At 39.9% G+C, this 19,490-nt stretch overlaps 1 protein-coding gene across 4 annotated transcripts in view; it reads right to left on the bottom strand.

Moving 5' to 3' along the window:
• LOC128664000 (leukotriene C4 synthase) overlaps positions 1-19,490 on the bottom strand; it is a 305,297-nt gene that overhangs the window by 34,219 nt on the left and 251,588 nt on the right. The window lies entirely within an intron of this gene.

Here is a 19,490-nt window from a genome sequence, read left to right on the forward strand (position 1 = left end):
ACTGCCCCCCTATCTCAGATCTTTTGACAGACTTGCATTTCAGACAATCCGTGCAGACTCTCAAATAACTCCACAGCATGAGCAGAATGTTATCTATATGGCACACATGGACTAACGCCCTCTAGCTGTAAAAAAATCTGTCAAATGCATTCAGATAAGAGGCTTCCTTCAAGGGCTTAGAAATTAGCATATGAGCCTACCTAGGTTTAGCTTTCAACTAAGAATACTAAGAAAACAAAGAAAATTTGATGGTAAAAGTACATTGAAAAGTTGTTTAATCATGAAAGTTTCATTTGTTTGTAAAGTTGTTCTGCCAAACAGAAGGCAACCTCCAGCCCCAAATGTTTTTGTGTCCATATGTTTCAAGGTCCAATGTCCTAAAGCTCTCCCCTCTGGTGAAATTAGTATTTATAATAAAGCCACAGCACCACAAATATCTTCAAAGAATATTACCTTTGTTCAACAGAAAATACGCAACGTTTCGGCCTCATAGGCCTTAATCATTTTGCATGATTAAGGCCTATGAGGCCGAAACGTTGCGTATTTTCTATTAAATAAAGGTAATATCCTTTGAAGATATTTGTGGTGCTGTGGCTTTATTATATGGATTGGTGCTCTATATGAGAGGGGAATGCAGTAACCCCTGCTACGTGCACCTACAACAAGATTGGAACTAAGAAAGATTGTGTTCAGTGCTGGGCCTATTTATTATTTATGAAATTAGTCTTGTCAGTACTTTGAGGTCCCTGAAAGAATGTTAGAAAGGCAAAAACTATTTAGCTTGAGCAATATTTATATTGCAGTGTTGTGTCAAATGCTGTCTCCTGTGTGCTGAAGGAGGTACACATGCATTGCAATATAATCAAACAAAAACAACAAAGATTTTGCAATATTTCTCTCCATGCTGGCGAGTCTTTGATCATCACTCCCTGTGTGATAATGCTACTGAAGAAATGCTTGTGGTAAGTTTCCTATGTACTGGCAAAACTCTCACTGCTAATTAGAATGAACAAATCAGCTACCGGTAGAGGTAGCCAGGGGCAACAGCTGCTAAGGTCTTTTTAGGCAACATTTTACTGCTGTCCACAGTTAATTGGGTGAAGCTCTAAATCTATCCTACTCAGCCTAACTAAATTAACTACCCCCTTCCTGGATAGTTTGGAAATCAAATATAACAAATAATATATATACATTTTACTGCTACAATACTAGCAATTTAAATATCAAAGAGGAGTTTTAGATTATTGCCACTAGAGGCTGCTCTACTATTCTTTTTCATATGAAAATTTGAAGTGCAATGTCCCTTTAAAGCAGAGCTTTCCAAACTTGTTATGTTGGTGACACACTTTTTAGACCTACATCATTTCGCGACACAGTAATTCAGTTGTACTAGCAAAAAGGAGGTTAAACTAGCTTGTTTTAAGAGATACAGACACATACATAAATGATATAATAACGTAATGTATTTACAAGTAACAGTAAGTATCTGCAAGAATAAAAACAAGTTTAATAAAACAAATAGCTACTTACTATTTTAATGGGATGTATGAGGTTGATGGGATGAACACAATTTCTGAATATTTAGTGGAATATTAGATAAAGACACTCGCTTTTCATCATCAAGCATTTTTAAGCTTCCACTTCCTATCCATATATCAAGAGCAGGAGCAGCAATGCACTACTGGGAGCTAGTTGCCAAAAAACCCACTGACTTCAGCTCAGCATTTAAGCTGCCGCCCTCAGAGTTCGGTGAGTCCGATTGACTACTGCCCACGCTGCAAACACACTGCTGTCCCACTCACTGACTACACATGCAGTCATGAGCCAATTAAGGAGACTACACATGCAGTCATGAGCCAATTAAGGAGACTACACATGCAGTCATGAGCCAATTAAGGAGACTACACATGCAGTCATGAGCCAATTAAGGAGACTACATGTGCAGTCAGGAGCCAATGTGCTGCCAATGGGAATAGTTTCAGTTCCCACTGAGCTGCGCCAATAGGTTAAGATGATCTGTATCCCCCTAGGTATCAATCACGTGTCAACCATGGGATATGCGTAGCAGGCAGGCGGAAAGTCAGAAACCAAAAAAAAAAAAATTAAAAAGAAATTGGTGCTGAACCAGGGACACACCTACACACTGCTGCCGACACACTAGTGTGTCCCGACACACAGTTTGGAAAGCACTGCTTTAAAGGGACAGTCAATGTTCTGAAAAAATGTAAATCAAAATTCTTAGTTGCAATCAGAAGCTAACACAAGAACACTGTTTTTTAAACCAGCCTCCCTTACAGGCCAAATTTTCAGGATTACATTGGATGATAACGAAAAATAACCATGTTTACAAATCAGATGATTATTTCACCTGATCTCTAGTACAGATTTCCTCAAAATCTTGCCTGTTAGCGAGGCCTGAGGACAGGTTTGAAACCAATGCTCTAGAATGAGTAAAGCCTTAGGCAAAACTAAAATGAGGTCTTAAAATACAAAAAAAACAAAAAGAAATGCAAAAATAGGCCCAATATATTGTCTATAAACTGAATAATTTTCATGCAAGAGTTTCCAAATCCAAGCCTGGAATTTTACTCCTGCCTCATAAGTTTTAACATTATTCTACATATATCTATACACCATTTGGCACTAAGGATTTTATTTGTGCTAAGTTTTTTAGAAGAAGGGACATTGTACTCAAAGCTTTCCTAGCATTCACATGAAAAAGCATTTAAAACATGGGTTTTTATCTGGAAACAAAATGTAGACAAAAAGTTTTTTAAATTAAATTGAGGCTAGTACTGTAATGTGTACTTTTCTGGAAATATGCTATGTATACCTCCTTCTATACACATGTAATATCTTGTCACTGGATACCACTGGGGCTGAACATTTTATTAACAGTGTGTATTTTAATCACACTGGATTTTTTATGCATTTTGAGTGACATGGATCCAAAAACATGTTTATTTATGATGAATTTTGAACTGAACTTTATGTATATCTATATTTTTGGTTGTTTATTTTTACTTTCATTTTAATGAATTGTATGTTTTTAAACATTTTGCAATTCCCTATTTGAACACGTATTATGAAATTCACATTAAAGGGACACTAAACCCAAATTTTTTTCTTTCATGATTCCGATAGAACATGCAATTTTAAGCAACTTTCTAATTTACTCCTATTATCACATTTTCTTCCTTCTCTTGCTATCTTTATTTAAAAAGCAGGAATGTGATGCATAGGAGCTGGCCCATTTTTGGTTAAGAACCTGGGTTATGCTTGCTTATTGGTGGGTAAATGTAAGCCTCCAATAAGCAAGCGTTATCCATGATGCTGAACCTAAAATGGTCTGGCTGCTAAGATTTACATTCCTGCTTTTAAAATAAAGATAGCAAGAGAACAAAGAAAAATTGATAATAGGAGTAAATTAGAAAGTTACTTAAAATGTCATGCTCTATCTGAATCACGAAAGAAAAAAAATTGGGTTCAGTGTCCCTTTAAATATGCTTAAAAATTATTATTTTAAGCCTTAAACTTGCAAAGTTTATTTTGCAGTATTTTTGAAGACTTATCTTTTAAATTCAGTTAGGGGATTTGTATATCTAGTAATAGTTTTTCTTATTTTTGGGGCTTTCCAAAACTCACCTAAAGTAAAAATGTGTCTAACTGTTGGTGGAAGTCACGATAAGGGTGATAGGGTGATGGAAAGCGAGGGAGAATGGGGTTTATAGTGGTGGGACCAAAGTCACCCAAAGATTCATGTGGTGTAGGAAGTTTGTAGAAACTATTTCCAACAATGGGCTAGATTACGAGTGGAGTGCTATTTATCATTCCCAATAGAGCGTTAATTCCACTAGAAGTAAGCTGTTTGCGTGTGTCTGGTAGCGCACGTATTACAAGCTGAAAGTAAAAAATGTTGCTTGTGCAATAATCCGACTTGCGCAAAAAGCCAAAGTTAGAATATGGTGACGCGTTAACGTATTCCCCCATAGACTTCAATGGAGCGTGAAAACATGAAAAAAACACCCAACAAGTCATGCAAACCTGCAATCGCGTTTAACCAAGTGTGCTAACCTGACATGAAATATGTTCTTCACATAGAAGAATATTTTGTATTTATTCATACATACATATATATATATGATGGTTTTCGGGGACTATATATATCTATATATAATTATATATATATGTATACATATATACAGATATATATAAGAACATCTATTTAAAAATACGTAGAACATATTCCCCTATGTACAGAACAATGGAATGTAAAATACTTGCAGTTCAAACACAGTTAAACACATTCAGGTAGATTACGAGTTATGCGCGCTATAGGGAAATTAACGAATGCAAAAAAGTTGCGTTATTTAACCCTCTATAGCACAGCCATTACAAGTTTTCAAACAGCCGGCTTGTGCGTGCAATATGGCTGTGTTGAGCTCCATACCGCACACAATACAAGCGCCGTTTTGACGTGCTCATGCACACTTTCCCCATAGACATCAATGGGGAGAGCGGGTCAGAAAAAAAAACCTAACACCTGCGATCACGGAATGAAAAGCTCCATAACGCAGCCCCATTGATGTCTTTGGGGAAATTTTTTACACCCTTACATAAATCCCGAGTCTAAACACCCCTAATCTGCTGCCCCCAACATCGCCGACACCTACATAATGTTATTAACCCCTAATCTGCCACTCCCGATATCGCTGCCACAGAAATAAAGCTATTAACCCCTAATCTTCCGCCCCCTAACAGTATACAAACCCCACCCCCCAAACCCACAAAATAAAAATAAAGTAAAACCCAATCTACCCATTGCCCTGAAAAGGGCATTTGTATGGGCATTGCCCTTAAAGGGGCATTTAGCTCTTTTTCCTGCCCTTAAAAGGGCATTCAGTTCTTTTATGAAATGCCCAACCCCTAATCTAAAAATAAAAACCCACCCAAAACGAAAAAAATACATTACACAAAATGTCAAACAAATTATCAAAAATAATAAAAATTATTTCTATTCTAATACCCATTTAATAAAAATAAAAAACCTAATCTAACATAAACTACCAATAGCCCTAAAAAGGGCCTTTTGTAGGGCATTGCCCTAAGTTAAACAGCTCTTTTACCTGAAAAAAAATTACAAAGACCCACTAAGATTACAAATCCCCACCCTCCCAAACCTACAAAAATAAAAAAACATCTACAAAAAAACAACCTAATCTACCCAAGGACCTGAAAAGGGCATTTGTATGGGCATTGCCCTTTAAAGAGCATTTAGCTCTTTTGCATTGCCCTGAAAAGGGCATTTAGGTCTTTTACGGAAAGCCCAAACACTAAACTAAAAAAAAAAAAACACCCAAAAAAGTTAAAAAAATCCTAACACTAACCCCCGAAGATCCACTTACAGTTGCTGAAGTCCCGCTTGAAGGATGGCTACATCTTCATCCAGGCGGCTCCATCTTCATCAAGGCGGCAGGCGGCTCCATCTTCATCCAGGCGGCATCTTCTATCTTCATCCTGGCGGCGTCTTCTATCTTCATCCCGGCAGCGCGGAGTAGGTCCATCCTGAAAACATCTGGCGCGGAGCATCCTCTTCAAACAGTCGCTGCCGGGATGCGATTCAAAATGCAAGGGTCCTAGGGTCCCAATAGGATGACAGCTACTGAAATTCTATTGGCTATTCAAATCAGCCAATCGACTTTCAGTAGCTCTCATCCTATTGGCTGATTTGAACAATCAATAGGATTTCAGTAGCTCTCATCCTCTTGTCTGATTTGAATTTCCAAAATCAAATCAGCCAATAGGAATGCAAGGGACGCCATTTTGAATCACGTCCCTTGCATTAAAGATTCAGTATATAGCGGCGACCGTATGAAGAGGATGCTCCGTGCCGGATGTTTTCAGGATGAACCCGCTCCGCGTCGCCGGGATGAAGATGGAGCCGCCGGGATGAAGATCCTTCAAGCGGGACTTCAGCAACTGTAAGTGGATCGGGGGTTAGTGTTAGGATTTTTTAAACTTTTTTGGGTGTTTTTTTTTTTTAGTTTAGGGTTTGGGCTTTTCGTAAAAGAGCTAAATGCCCTTTTCAGGGCAATGCAAAAGAGCTAAATGCCCATTTAAGGGCAATGTCCATACAAATGCCCTTTTCAGGGCAATGGGTAGATTAGATTATAATAAAGAACAAGAGGGGCGCCTCATGTGTGCATCAATATATCCATAAATGTAAAAAAATTTTAATGTGTAATATAGTTTATTTAATTGGTATTTAGTTTAATTTTAGTTTAATAGTTATATTAGTTTAAACTTAGTTCTTTTATTTGACAGGTAAGTTTAATTTAAGATAGGGAAATTGTAATTTTAATATAAAGTTAGGGGGGCTTAAGGTTTAGTGGTTAATAGGTTTATTTAGTATATTTTGTTCTGGGGGGCTTGCGGTTTAAGGGTTAATAGGTTTATTATAGTGGCGGCAGAATTAAGGGTTAATAACTTTAGTTTAGTGGGGGCGATGTGGGCAGACAGCAGATTAGGGGTTAATAATATTTAAATTATTATTATTCTTTATTTATAAAGCGCCAACAGATTCCACAGCTCTTCCCATGGGTAATGGAGAAACAATACGATAAAAGACAACATTTTACAGACAAATACAGGGGGATTGAGGGCCCAATTCCTGTGGGAACTTACAATCTAGATGGGTAGGAGGATGGGAAACAGGAGGTGGGGACTGCAAAGGTGAGAATGATATTAGTGAGGAGACAGAGGGCAACTGTTAGTTAAGTGAAGTTAGTTTGTTAATAAGTCGGGTGATAAGCTTCCCTGAACAGAAAGGTCTTTAGGGAACATTTAAAAGAGGAGAGGTTAGGGGCAAGTCTGACAGCTCGAGGAAGTGCATTCCAGAGGGTTGGTGCCACACAAAAGAAGTCCTGTAGTCTAGCATGAGAGGAAGTGATGGTAGAGGACGCAAGAAGCAGGTCATTGTTGGATCTTAGGGGGCGGGCAGGAGTATATTTGTTGATGAGTGAGGAAAGGTAGGGTGGGGCAGCTTTGGTGTAAGAATTTTGAATTTAACTCTGCTGTGAATGGGGAGCCATTGAAGGGACTCACAGAGAGGTGCAGCAGAAACAGATCATCGAGAGAGGTGGATTAGCCTGGCAGATGCATTTAAGATGGATTGGAGGGGAGAGAGGCGGGAGAGAGTGAGGCCAGTTAGTAAGTTGTTACAGTAGTCAAGTTGGGAAATTACCAGGGAGTGGATTAGTTGTTTAGTAGTTTCAGCACTCAGAAACGGACGAATGTTGGAGATATTGCGTAGGTGGTTGCGGCAGGATGAAGAGAGCAGTTGGATGTGGGGAATGAAGGACAGATTTAAGTCAAGCGTGACTCCGAGGCAGCGGACTTGGGGTGATGGGGAGATAGTGGTGCCGCCAAGAGTGATAGAAAAATTAGAAACTGGAGTAGAGTTAGAGGGGGGGAATTAGAAGTAGTTCGGTCTTGGACATGTTTATTTTTAAGTGGTGAAAGGCCATCCAGGAGGAAATGCCAGATAAGCAGTTGCTGATGTGAGAATTGACAGAAGGGGAGAGTGCAGGGGTGGAAAGGTAGATCTGGGTATCATCAGCATAGAGGTGAAGCCATAGCTGTTGATAAGATTACCCAGTGAAGAAGTGTAAGAGAAGAGTAGAGGACCCAGGACAGAGCCTTGAGGTACTCCAACAGACAGGGGCAATAGAGAGGAGGAGTCACCAGCAAAAGAGACAGAGAAGGATCTGTTAGAGAGATAAGAGTGAATCCAGGAGAGGGCAGTGTCACAGAGACCAAGAGAGCTGAGAGTCCGTAGGAGAAGGGGATGGTCAACAGTGTCAAAGGCAGCAGAGAGGTCAAGTAAAATGAGTATAGAGTAGTAGCCTTTGTTTTTAGCAGAAAGGAGATCGTTAGTAACCTTGGTGAGGGTAGTCTCAGTTGAGTGTTGGGGACGGAAGCCAGATTGCAGGGAGTTGAGCAATGAGTTGGAGGACAGGAAGTGGGTTAGGTGATTGAAAACTAGTTTTTCAAGGAATTTTGAAGCTAGCGGGAGCAGTGATATGGGGCAGTAGTTTGCAGGGGAGTTAAGGTCAAGGGAGGGTTTTTTGAGGATGGGGGTGACCTTTGCATGTTTGAAGGAGGCAGGGAATGAGCCGGTAGAAAGGGATAGGTTGAATATGTGAGTAAGAGCCGGAGCGAGGGTGGGAGACAGAGGAGGAATTAGATGTGAAGGAATAGGGTCAAGTGGGCAGGTAGTGAGGTGTGAGGAAGACAAAAGGGAAGCCACTTCACTCTCAGTGGTTGGGAGGAGGGTGCAGAAAGTGACAGAGGGAGTGACTGGGAGCAGAGTTGGGAGATTGCAGGTTTGTGTTGGGATGTTTCTTCGGATGGCAAGTGTTTTATTGAAAAAATAGTCAGCAAGGTCTTGAGCACTGAATGCAGATGAGGGGGGTGGTGCAGGTGGGTAGAGGAGAAAGTTAAAAATGGAGAAGAGTCTTTTAGGGTTTGAAGAGTGAGTGTATATAAGAGAAGAGAAGTAGGTTTGTTTAGCTAAGTGAAGGGCAGAGGTGTAAGAGTAAAGAATGAACTTATAGTGCATGAAATCTGGTTCAGAGCGGGATTTCCTCCAGGCACGTTCAGCAGTGCAGGAGCATTTTTGCAGGTGGAGTGTTTGTTGGGAGTGCCAGGGCTGGAGCTGACGACGTGGGGCTTTGCGAGGTTGGGGCGGAGTGAAAGTGTCAAGTGCAGCAGAGAGAGTATTGTTATAGTGGGCTATAGCAAGGTCAGGGCAGGATATCGTGGAAGTGTGGGGGAGGCATATTTGAATAAGATTGGAGAAATGGGGAGGGTCCACAGTGTGCAGATTTCTACTGGTGCGGGGGCGAGAGGGGGAAGTAGGTTTAGCATCTATATTAGGATTAAAGGTAAGCAGATGGTGGTCTGAGATGAAAAATGGGCGACAGGCAACATCAGAGAGAGAGCAAAGATAGGAGAATACCAGATCCTTCGAGTGTCCATCGCGATGGGTAAGGAATAGGGTAGATTGTGAGAGGCCGAAGGAGTTAGTGATTGAGAGAAGTTTAGAGGCAGCAGGGGCAGATGAGTTGTCAATGGGGATGTTGAAGTCCCCTAGGTGTATTTGTAGAGAGAAAGTAAGGAAGCCAGGCAGAAAAGTTGTCAAGGAATTGGGAGGTTGGTCCAGGGGGGCGATAGATAACTGCCACTCTGAGAGAGAGGGGGGAGAAAAGGCGAATGCAGTGGACTTCAAAGGAAGAAAAAGAGAGAGATGGAAATGGGGATAGGTACTGATAGGAGCAGGAGGGGGAGAGTAAGATGCCAACACCGCCACTGTGTCTCTCACCTGGCCTAGGTGTGTAGCTTAAGTGGAGACCACCGTGTGTGAGAGCAGCAATGGAAGCAGTGTCAGAGGAAGATAGCCAGGTTTCAGTAATTGCTAAAAGGTTGAAAGTGTTGGAAACAAACAGGTCGTGAAGAGTTGTAAGCTTGTTAAAGACGGACAAGCATTCCAGAGGGCACAAGAAAAGGGAGGGGATAGGCGCTTTGTGTTAATGGAGATGAGATTGTTGGTATTGCGTGACCTAGAATTTTGCAGTGGGAGATGGAGCGAGAATGTAAAAGTGTGTTGATTGCTGCAGGGCCAGGGTTAGGAGAGACATCTCAAGCAGAAAGCAGTCGGCTAGATTACAAGTTTTGCGGTATGAGTGAAAAAGCAGCGTTAAGGCTCTTTTTCACTACCGCTGGTATTACGAGTCTTGCAGGTTTAGGGGCACCGCACACTTTTTTGGCCGTAACGCAACGTAATTACTGCAGCTTTCAAAAAGTCCTTTTTCAATGGGACTTCCATAGCGCTGGTATTATGAGTCTGCCTGGGAGGCCAAAAAGTGAGTGGTACACCCTATACCGCCAAGATCAATACCGTAAACTGAAAGTCAGTAGTTATGAGTTTTACGCTACAAAGCTGTAACATAAAACTCACAACTAAAGTGCTAAAAAGTACACTAACACCCATAAACTACCTATTAACCCCTAAACCGAGGCCCTCCTGCATTGCAAACACTAAAATAAAATTATTAACCCCTAATCTGCCGCCCCGGACATCACCGCCACTATAATAAACAAATTAACCCCTAAACCGCTGCACTCCCTCATCACAAACACTAGTTAAATATTATTAACCCCTAATCTGTCACCCTTAACTTTGCTGCCACCTACCTACATTTATTAACCCCTAATCTGCCGTCCCCAACGTCACCGCCACTGTACTAAATGTATTAACCCCTAAACCTAAGTCTAACCCTAACCCTAACACCCCCTAGCGTAAATATAATTAAAATAAATCTAAATAAAACCTACTATTAATTACCTAAATAATTCCTATAAATACTTACCTGTAAAATAAACCCTAAGCTAGCTACAATATAACTAATAGTTACATTGTAGCTAGCTTAGGGTTTATTTTTATTTTACAGGCAAGTTTGTATTTATTTTAACTAGGTAGAATAGTTACTAAATAGTTATTAACTATTTACTAACTACCTAGATAAAATAAATACAAATTTACCTGTAAAATAAAACCTAACCTGTCTTACACTAACACCTAACCTTACACTACAATTAAATCAATTCCCTAAATTAAATACAATTACCTAAATTACAAAAAACAAACAAACACTAAATTACACAAAATAAAAAAATAAATTATCAGATATTTAAACTAATTACATCTAATCTAATAGCCCTATCAAAATAAAAAAAATAAAAAACCAAAAACCCTAGCGTAAACTAAACTACCAATAGCCCTTAAAAAGGCCTGTTGCGGGGCATTGCCCCAAAGAAATCAGCTCTATCACCTGTAAAAAAAAATATACAAACAACCCCCCAACAGTAAAACCCACAACCCACACAACCAATTCCCCAAATAAAATCCTAACTAAACAAACCTAAGCTCCCCATTGCCCTGGCATTTGGATGGGCATTGCCCTTAAAAGGGCATTTAGCTCTTATACAAGTGCCCAAACCCCTAATCTAAAAATAAAACCCACCCAATAAACCCTTAGAAAAGCCTAACACTAACCCCCGAAGATCAACTTACAGTTTTTGAAGACCCGACATCCATCCTCAACAAAGTGGCAGAAGTCCTCATTGAAGCCGGCAGAAGTCTTCATCCAAGCGGCTGAAGTCTTCATCCAGACGGCATCTTCTATCTTCATCCATCCAGTGCGGAGCGGCTCCATCTTCAAGACATCCGACACGGAGCATCCTCTTCAATCAAAGTCTTCTTGCAGAATGAAGGTTCATTTAAATGACTTCATCCAAGATGGCGTTCCTTGAATTCCGATTGGCTGATAGAATTCTATCAGCCAATCGGAATTAAAGGTGAAAAAATCTTATTGGCTGATGCAATCAGCCAATAGGATTGAACTTCAATCCTATTGGCTGATCTAATCAGCCAATAGGATTGAGCTCGCATTCTATTGGCTGATTGGAACAGCCAATAGAATGTGAGCTCAATCCTATTTGCTGATTGCATCAGCCAATAGGATTTTTTCACCTTTAATTCCGATTGACTGATAGAATTCTATCAACCACTCGGAATTCAAGGGATGCCATCTTGGATGACATCATTTAAAGGAACCTTCATTCTGCAAGAAGACTTCAATTGAAGAGGATGCTCCGCGCTGGATGTCTTACAGATGGAGCCGCTCCGCGCCGGATGGATGAAGATAGAAGATGACGTCTGGATGAAGACTTCTGCGGGCTTGGATGAAGACTTCGGCCGCTTGAAAGAAGACTTCTGCCGGCTTCGATGAGGACTTCTGCAGCTTCGTTGAGGATGGATGTCGGGTCTTCAAAAACTGTAAGTGGATCTTCGGGGGTTAGTGTTAGGCTTTTTAAAAGGGTTTATTGGGTGGGTTTTATTTTTAGATTAGAGGTTTGGGCACTTGAAAAAGAGCTAAATGCCCTTTTAAGGGCAATGTCCATCCAAATGCCCTTTTCAGGGCAATGGGGAGCTTAGGTTTTTTTAGTTAGGATTTTATTTGGGGGGTTGGTTGTGTGGGTGATGGGTTTTACTGTTGGGGGGTTGTTTGTACAACACCCCAACAGTAAAGGCCCATTTAAGGGCTATTGGTAGTTTAGCTTAGGCTATGGTTATTTTTTATTTTGGGGGGGCTTTTTTATTTTGATAGGGCTATTAGATTAGGTGTAATTAGTTTAAATATCTGATCATTTCTTTTTTTATTTTGTGTAATTTAGTGTTTATTTTTTTTATAATTTAGGTAATTGTATTTAATTTAGATAATTGATTTAATTGTAGTGTAAGGTAAGGTGTTAGTGTAAGACAGGTTAGGTTTTATTTTACAGGTAAATTTGTATTTATTTTAACTAGGTAGCTAGTAAATAGTTAATAACTATTTACTAACTAGTCTACATAGTTAAAATAAATACAAACTTACCTGTGAAATAAAAATAAAACCTAAGATAGATACAATGTAACTATTAGTTATATTGTAGCTAGCTCAGGGTTTATTTTACAGGTAAGTATTTAGTTTTAAATAGATATTATTTAGTTATTAATAGTAGGTTTTATTAAGATTTATTTTAATTACATTTAAGTTAGTGGGTGTTAGGGTTAGATTTAGGGTTAGGTTTAGGTTTTAATAAATTAGTTATATTGTAGCTAGCTTAGGGTTTATTTTACTGGTAAGTATTTATAGCAATTATTTAGGTAATTAATAGTAGGTTTTATTTAGATTTATTTTAATTATATTTACGTTAGGGGGTGTTAGGGTTAGACTTAGGTTTAGTGGTTAATACATTTAGTACACTGGTGGCGACGTTGGGGGCGGCAGATTAGGGGTTAATAAATGTAGGTAGGTGGCAGCGATGTTAGGGACAGCAGATTAGGGGTTAATAATATTTAACTAGTGTTTGTGATGCGGGAGTACGGCGGTTTAGGGGTTAATATGTTTATTATAGTGGCGGTGACGTTGTGATGGCGGCAGATTAGGGGTTAATAAGTGTAGGTAGGTTGCGGCGACATTGGGGGCGGGAGATTAGGGGTTAATAAATATAATGTAGGTGTCGGCGATGTTGGGGACAGCAGATTAGGGGTTAATAAGTATAATGTAGGTGTCGGCGATGTCAAGGGCGGCAGATTAGGGGTTAATACATATAATGTAGGTGTCGGCAATGTTGGGGGCGGCAGATTAGGGGTTAATAAGTGTAAGATTAGGGGTTCATGTTAGGGTGTTAGGTGTAAACATAAATTTGTTTTCCCCATAGGAATCAATGGGGCTGCGTTACAGTGCTTTACGCTGCTTTTTTGCAGGTGCTGGTATTGGAGTGCGGTATGGAGCTCATTTTTGCTTTACGCTTACTTCTTGCCTGATAACGCTGGGTTTTTGTAAACCTGTATTACCAGCGCTGTAGGGAAGTGAGCAGTGACAATAACGTGCAAGTTAGCACCGCACCCCTCATAACGCAAAACTCGTAATCTAGCCGAGTAGTAGCAGTGAGAGTGACAGAAGGTGAGAGTGAGATTTGTAGGAGCGGTTATGATTAGACACAGGAGAGTTAGAGGGGGAAGTGTTTCTAAGGAAATAAAGTAGTTCATGAGAGGACAGCATAGGGGATGAGAGAAGGGAGGGTGAGATATGGATAGTGTGGGGATTGTTGTTATAGGGACATGCAGTGATTTTTAGGAGAAGGGCAGACAGAGAGAGCAGAAAAGTCATAGAGAGCATTGTGTGGAAGTATAATTATTAGGTTTACCTGTTAGTTGGTCTGCTGTTTCCACCTCCAGTTTCTAACTCCAGTGAGTAACTCCGCTACTTAGAATCATAGAGCCACGGCTCAAGAATGAGCCTTATGCATGCTCTATATGTAGCAGTAAGAGTAATGAAATGATTCTATGCAGCTGTTACAGGTAGTCTTAGCTAGCCAGGAGTTACACACTTGCAAATTAAAGTGTGTGTGTGTGTGTGTGGGAGGGGGGGGCGGTGGTGTCAGGATGAATGAATTTTAGACAGTATATGATAAAATGATTACAGGTAGACAAAATGGAGACGGAGGAAATAGGAATTTAAAAGCAGTCAGGGAGGCAGAAGCAGGAAGACATACCAGGGGAATCTAGCACAAATTAAAGGGGCGTTTAAAAGCAGTCAGGGAGGCAGAAGCAGGAAGACATACCAGGGGAATCTAGCACAAATTATAGGGGCGTTTAAAAGCAGTCAGGGAGGCAGAAGCAGGAAGACATACCAGGGGAATCTAGCACAAATTAAAGGGGCATTTAAAAGCAGTCAGGGAGGCAGAAGCAGGAAGACATACCAGGGGAATCTAGCACAAATTAAAGTGGCGTTTAAAAGCAGTCAGGGAGGCAGAAGCAGGAAGACATACCAGGGGAATCTAGCACAAATTAAAGGGGCGTTTAAAAGCAGTCAGGGAGGCAGAAGCAGGAAGACATACCAGGGGAATCTAGCACAAATTATAGGGGCGTTTAAAAGCAGTCAGGGAGGCAGAAGCAGGAAGACATACCAGGGGAATCTAGCACAAATTAAAGTGGCATTTAAAAGTGTTTGCGATGCGGGAGGTTAATAAATTGTATTAGTGGCGGCAATGTCGGGAGCGGCAGATTAGGGGTTAATAACTTTAATATAGTATTTGTGATGCGGGAGGGCACACTTTAGTTATGACTTTAGTTATGAGTTTTATGTAACAGGCTCATAACTACTGCTCTCAGATTGCGAAACGGATCTTGTCGGTATAGGCTGCAGCGCTAGCTTTTTAGTCTCACCGCAAAACTCATAATGGCTGCACTATGGAAGTCCCATGAAAATACTTTATTTTTACGTGTGCGGGACTGACGTTGCATTACAGGCTAAAAGGCTTGCGGTATAGCTATAGACTTGTATTGTCTGCGGTGCTGTTTTAACACTGAAATGACTATTTTTTAAGCGTTAAAACACGAACGCACAACTTGTAATTTAGGTGATTATAAAATATGAATATTGCATAAATATGATTTTTCATGTTTTCAGCTACTTGACTGCAAAGGGCTCCAATGCTGTTTATATATATATATATATATATATATATATATATATATATATATGTGTGTGTGTGTATATATCTGTAAACACATATATACACATATAATACATACATATAATACAATATAAATTCATATATTTTTGTATGTATTTTGTGCAACTTTTAATTTGAGAGTAACAGTTAACCAGAACTCTGAAGTCACGCTAACCTCATGTATGTTAAATGAAATTGCGCTCAATCAAACGCGTTTACTTTTAACTTGTAATACGTGTGCTACTTTCGATGCGCGCAAACACCCATGGTAAATCCCTTATCACTCGCGCACAATTGTTAGTGTGCCACTCGTAATCTAGCCCAATGTCAGCACTGGAATGTAGTAAAAGACAGATTCCAACATGGCCACACCCATGACTAGAGGGAGGCTGGGAATAACCTCAATGCTATGCTTATAAAATGTATTTCGTTTTCTAATGTTTAAAAAACTTTAAGACTTAAAGGGACATGAAACATTTTTTTTCTTTTATGACTTAGATAGAGCATACCATTTTAAACAACTTTCCATTGTATTTCTGTTATTATAAAATGTGCTTCATTCTTTTGATATACAGTATGTACAGTTTAATTTTGACTTAACCGTTCTTTAATTCTCCTTTTAAATCTACATCAAGCTACTGCACAAAAGATATTGTCATGTAAACCTACTGTACGTGTCAGGAAAGGGACAAACAGCCTGTTTACTGCATAACTTTAGGGATGAAAACAAGAAACAGGAAGCAATCCCGGAAAAAACCCTCAGTCTGTGCCATAAAAAAAAACAAAGAAACTAGCACTGCTGGATGACATGTTTTTCATAAATTCACAAGATGCAAAATAGAGAAAACAAGGAGATGCTTTATTGGGGCCAACACAGCAAAGTTGTACATTCTATCTATCTACCTATCTATCTATCTATCTATCTATCTATCTATCTACCTATCTATCTATCTACCTATCTATCTATCTATCTATCTACCTACCTACCTATCATCTATCTATCTATCTATCTATCTATCTATCTATCTATCTACCTATCTATCTATCTATCTATCTACCTACCTATCTATCTATCTATCTATCTATCTACCTATCTATCTATCTATCTATCTACCTATCTAATCTAATCTATATTATGCAGGCACATAGAAAGGCCTTGCTCCAGACACCACCCACTCCACCCTTAAAAGACATGTGACTCTGCTGTGCCTGACCCTGCCCAAGCAACACCCATGACTTCACTCACAGGAGTGTTTGCCCCCCCCCCCCATAATAGGGTCTCTGGAACCTCCAGTGCAGCCAACCCTCTGCACTTATGCATGAAAATAAAATTCACTCATCTATTATAATGACAACAGCGGACGTGTCGAATAGCATTGTGATGTGCCTGGTATGGACAAATAAAACAAGATTGCTGTACCCAAAAAGTAGATCATAATTTTATTTAATGATTTCCCTGGTTTCCCACACTATAGTTGATAGTATAACCTTAATTAAATTAACTATAATTTATTTAATCATTAAAATTATAAACAATAGTATAAAAATAAATACTGACTCTTTAACCCTTTCGTGACAGGGTTAAAGTGCCTACATCGGAACAACTGTTCCGATGTAGACAAATTGAAACTACGCGATCGTGCATACGATCGCGAGATTTCAATTATTGGATCGCATCTGGGGGGCGTCCCTACAATCCTAGGAACGCCCTCCAGACCGCGATTAAATCCCTGAAGCACAGAAGGCTTCAGGACAGCCGTTAGTTATGACGTTCCATTCCGTCATAACGGCTTTAAAGCCCAGTCTAATTATGACGGAATGGAACGGCATAACGGCTTTAAAAGGTTAAAGGGATATGAAACCTAAAAAAATTATTTTGTGATTCAGATAGAGCATACCATTTTAAAAAAAGTTTTCAATTTATGTCTATTATCAAATTTGCTTTGTTCTTATGTTATACTTTGTTGAAGAGATACCTAGGTAGGTGTCTAGAGCACTACATGGCAGAAAATGGTGCTGCAATCGAGTGCTCTTACAAATGAATAGCATTCTTGCAAATCTGCTACTATATTGTGCTCCACAAACACGTACACTTCTGAGATTATGTCAACAAAAGATACCAAGAGAAGAAAGACATTTTGATAATAGAAGTAAATTAGAAAATTTATTAAAACTGCATACTGTATCTGAATTATTAAAGATTTTTTTTGTGTTCGATGTCCCTTTAAGTACCAAGTTCCTTTTACTACACAATCCTGTAAAACTGTAACAATTGCATGGTAATTCTGCATGGATAAAATTCAACACAAGTGCTGCATGTGACAAAACAAAATCCGTTATTAGAAACCTCATAATGCTAAAGACATTCTGCACCAGACCAGCATCACAATGCACTCACAATTGCTTGCAAGTTTTATATATGCTCATGCAAACCCTTGTTTATTTACAGGTATAAGGGCATTTTAAATGTAAAACAAAATTTATGCTTACCTGATAAATTTCTTTCTTTCATGGTGATAAGATTTCACGAGCAATTACTCCTGGGATTCATCTCCTGGCTACTAGGAGGAGGCAAAGATTCCCAAAGCTCTAAGAGCACCTAATCCCCCACCTCTCTGGTATTCTAGTCTGATGTATCGACAAGAAAGGAGAAGTAGAAAGCTAGGAAAGGACAAAGTAGGGAAAATGGGGTGCAAACTAAAACTGCCCCCAGAAAAAAATAATTACTTATAAAATGAAAATGGGATAGTCTCGTGGACTCTCACCACCATGAAAGAAATTAATTTATCAAGTAAGCATAAATGTTGTCTTCTTTCAGAAGGTGGTGAGAGTCCACAAGCTATTATTATTATTTTCAGGTATTTGTAGAGCACCAACAGATTCTGCAGCGCTATGAACATAGGTGGTATACAAAATAACTTTTACAGGGGTCAAGTGGGTTGCACTGTTTTCAAAACTAGGGGAGAGTCTTGTGGAGCAAGGCAGAGAGTTCCATAAAATGGGAGCCAGTCTGGAAAAATCTTGTAAACGGGAATGTGAGGAGGTAACAAAAGAGGATGAGAGTAGGAGATCATGAGCGGAGTGAAGGGGACAGGAAAGAGAGCATTTGGAGACATGGTTTGAGATGTAGGGGGGAGCAGTGCAGTTGAGGGCTTTGTGTGTCAAGGTGAGAATTTTGTGTTTAATCCTGAAGGTGAGAGGAAGCCAGTGAAGGGATTGGCAGAGAGGTGCAGCATATGAAGAGCGACGTGTAAGGAAGATGAACCAAGCAGAGGCGTTCATTATGGATTGTGAAGGAGCTAGGCGAGCCCAGAGAGGATGGATAGAGTGGATTAAAATCTTAGTTGTGTCTTGTGTAAGGAAATGTTTAATTTTACAGATGTTTTTAAGGTGGAAGTGGCAGACTTTAGTCAAGGACTAAATGTGAGGAGTGAATGATAGATCTGAGTCAAGTGTGACCCCAAGACATCAGGCATGTGGGGTTGGGGTAATGATAGAGTTATCAACAGTTATAGAGAAATGGGGGTGGAGATTTTGGAAGAAGAGGGGGGGGGAATAAGGAGCTCAGTTTTGGAGAGATTTAGCTTGAAGTAGTGAGAAGACATCCAAGATGAGATATGAGAGAGACAGTTAGTGACACGGGTTAGCAAGGAAGGAGATAGTTCTAGTCCAGGGAGGTAGATTTGGATGTCATCAGCATACAAATGATAATAAAACCTGTGGGACTTTATTAAGGAACCTAATGAGGACGTGTAGATTGAGAAGAGGAGGGGACTGAGGACCGAGCCTTGAGGTACCCGCACAGAAAGAGGTAACGCGGCAGAGGATTCCCAAGAGAAGGCTACACTAAAGGTACAGTTAGGCAGATAGGAAGAGAACCACAAGAGAACTGTCTTGCAGATGCCGACGAAATGGAGGGTTTGGAGTAAAAGAGGGTGATCGACAGTATCAAAGGCTGCAGACAGATCAAGGAGGATAAGTAGAGAGAAGAGGTCTTTGGATTTTTCTGTAAGTAGGTAGTTGGTAACCTTAACACTTGCTGTCTCTATTGAGTGTAGGGGGCGAAACCCAGATTGTAGTGGGTCAAGGAGGGAGTTTAATGTAAGGAAATGGGATAGACGTGCATATACTAGCTTTTCAAGAAGCTTTGAAGCTAAGGAGATTAGGGAAATAGGGCGGTAGTTGGATGGGGAGGTTGGATCGAGAGAAGGTTTTTTGAGGATAGGTGTGATCAGTGCATGTTTAAGAGATGAGGGAAATATACCAGTGCTGAGGGAGAGATTGAAGATGTGTGTGAGTATAGGGGTAAGGGTAGAAGAGAGGGAGGGGAGTAGCTGTTAGGGGATGAGGTAGAGGGGATAGGT

This window comes from Bombina bombina, chromosome 6 (genome assembly GCF_027579735.1).
Source record: "Bombina bombina isolate aBomBom1 chromosome 6, aBomBom1.pri, whole genome shotgun sequence".
Classification (NCBI taxonomy): domain Eukaryota; kingdom Metazoa; phylum Chordata; class Amphibia; order Anura; family Bombinatoridae; genus Bombina; species Bombina bombina.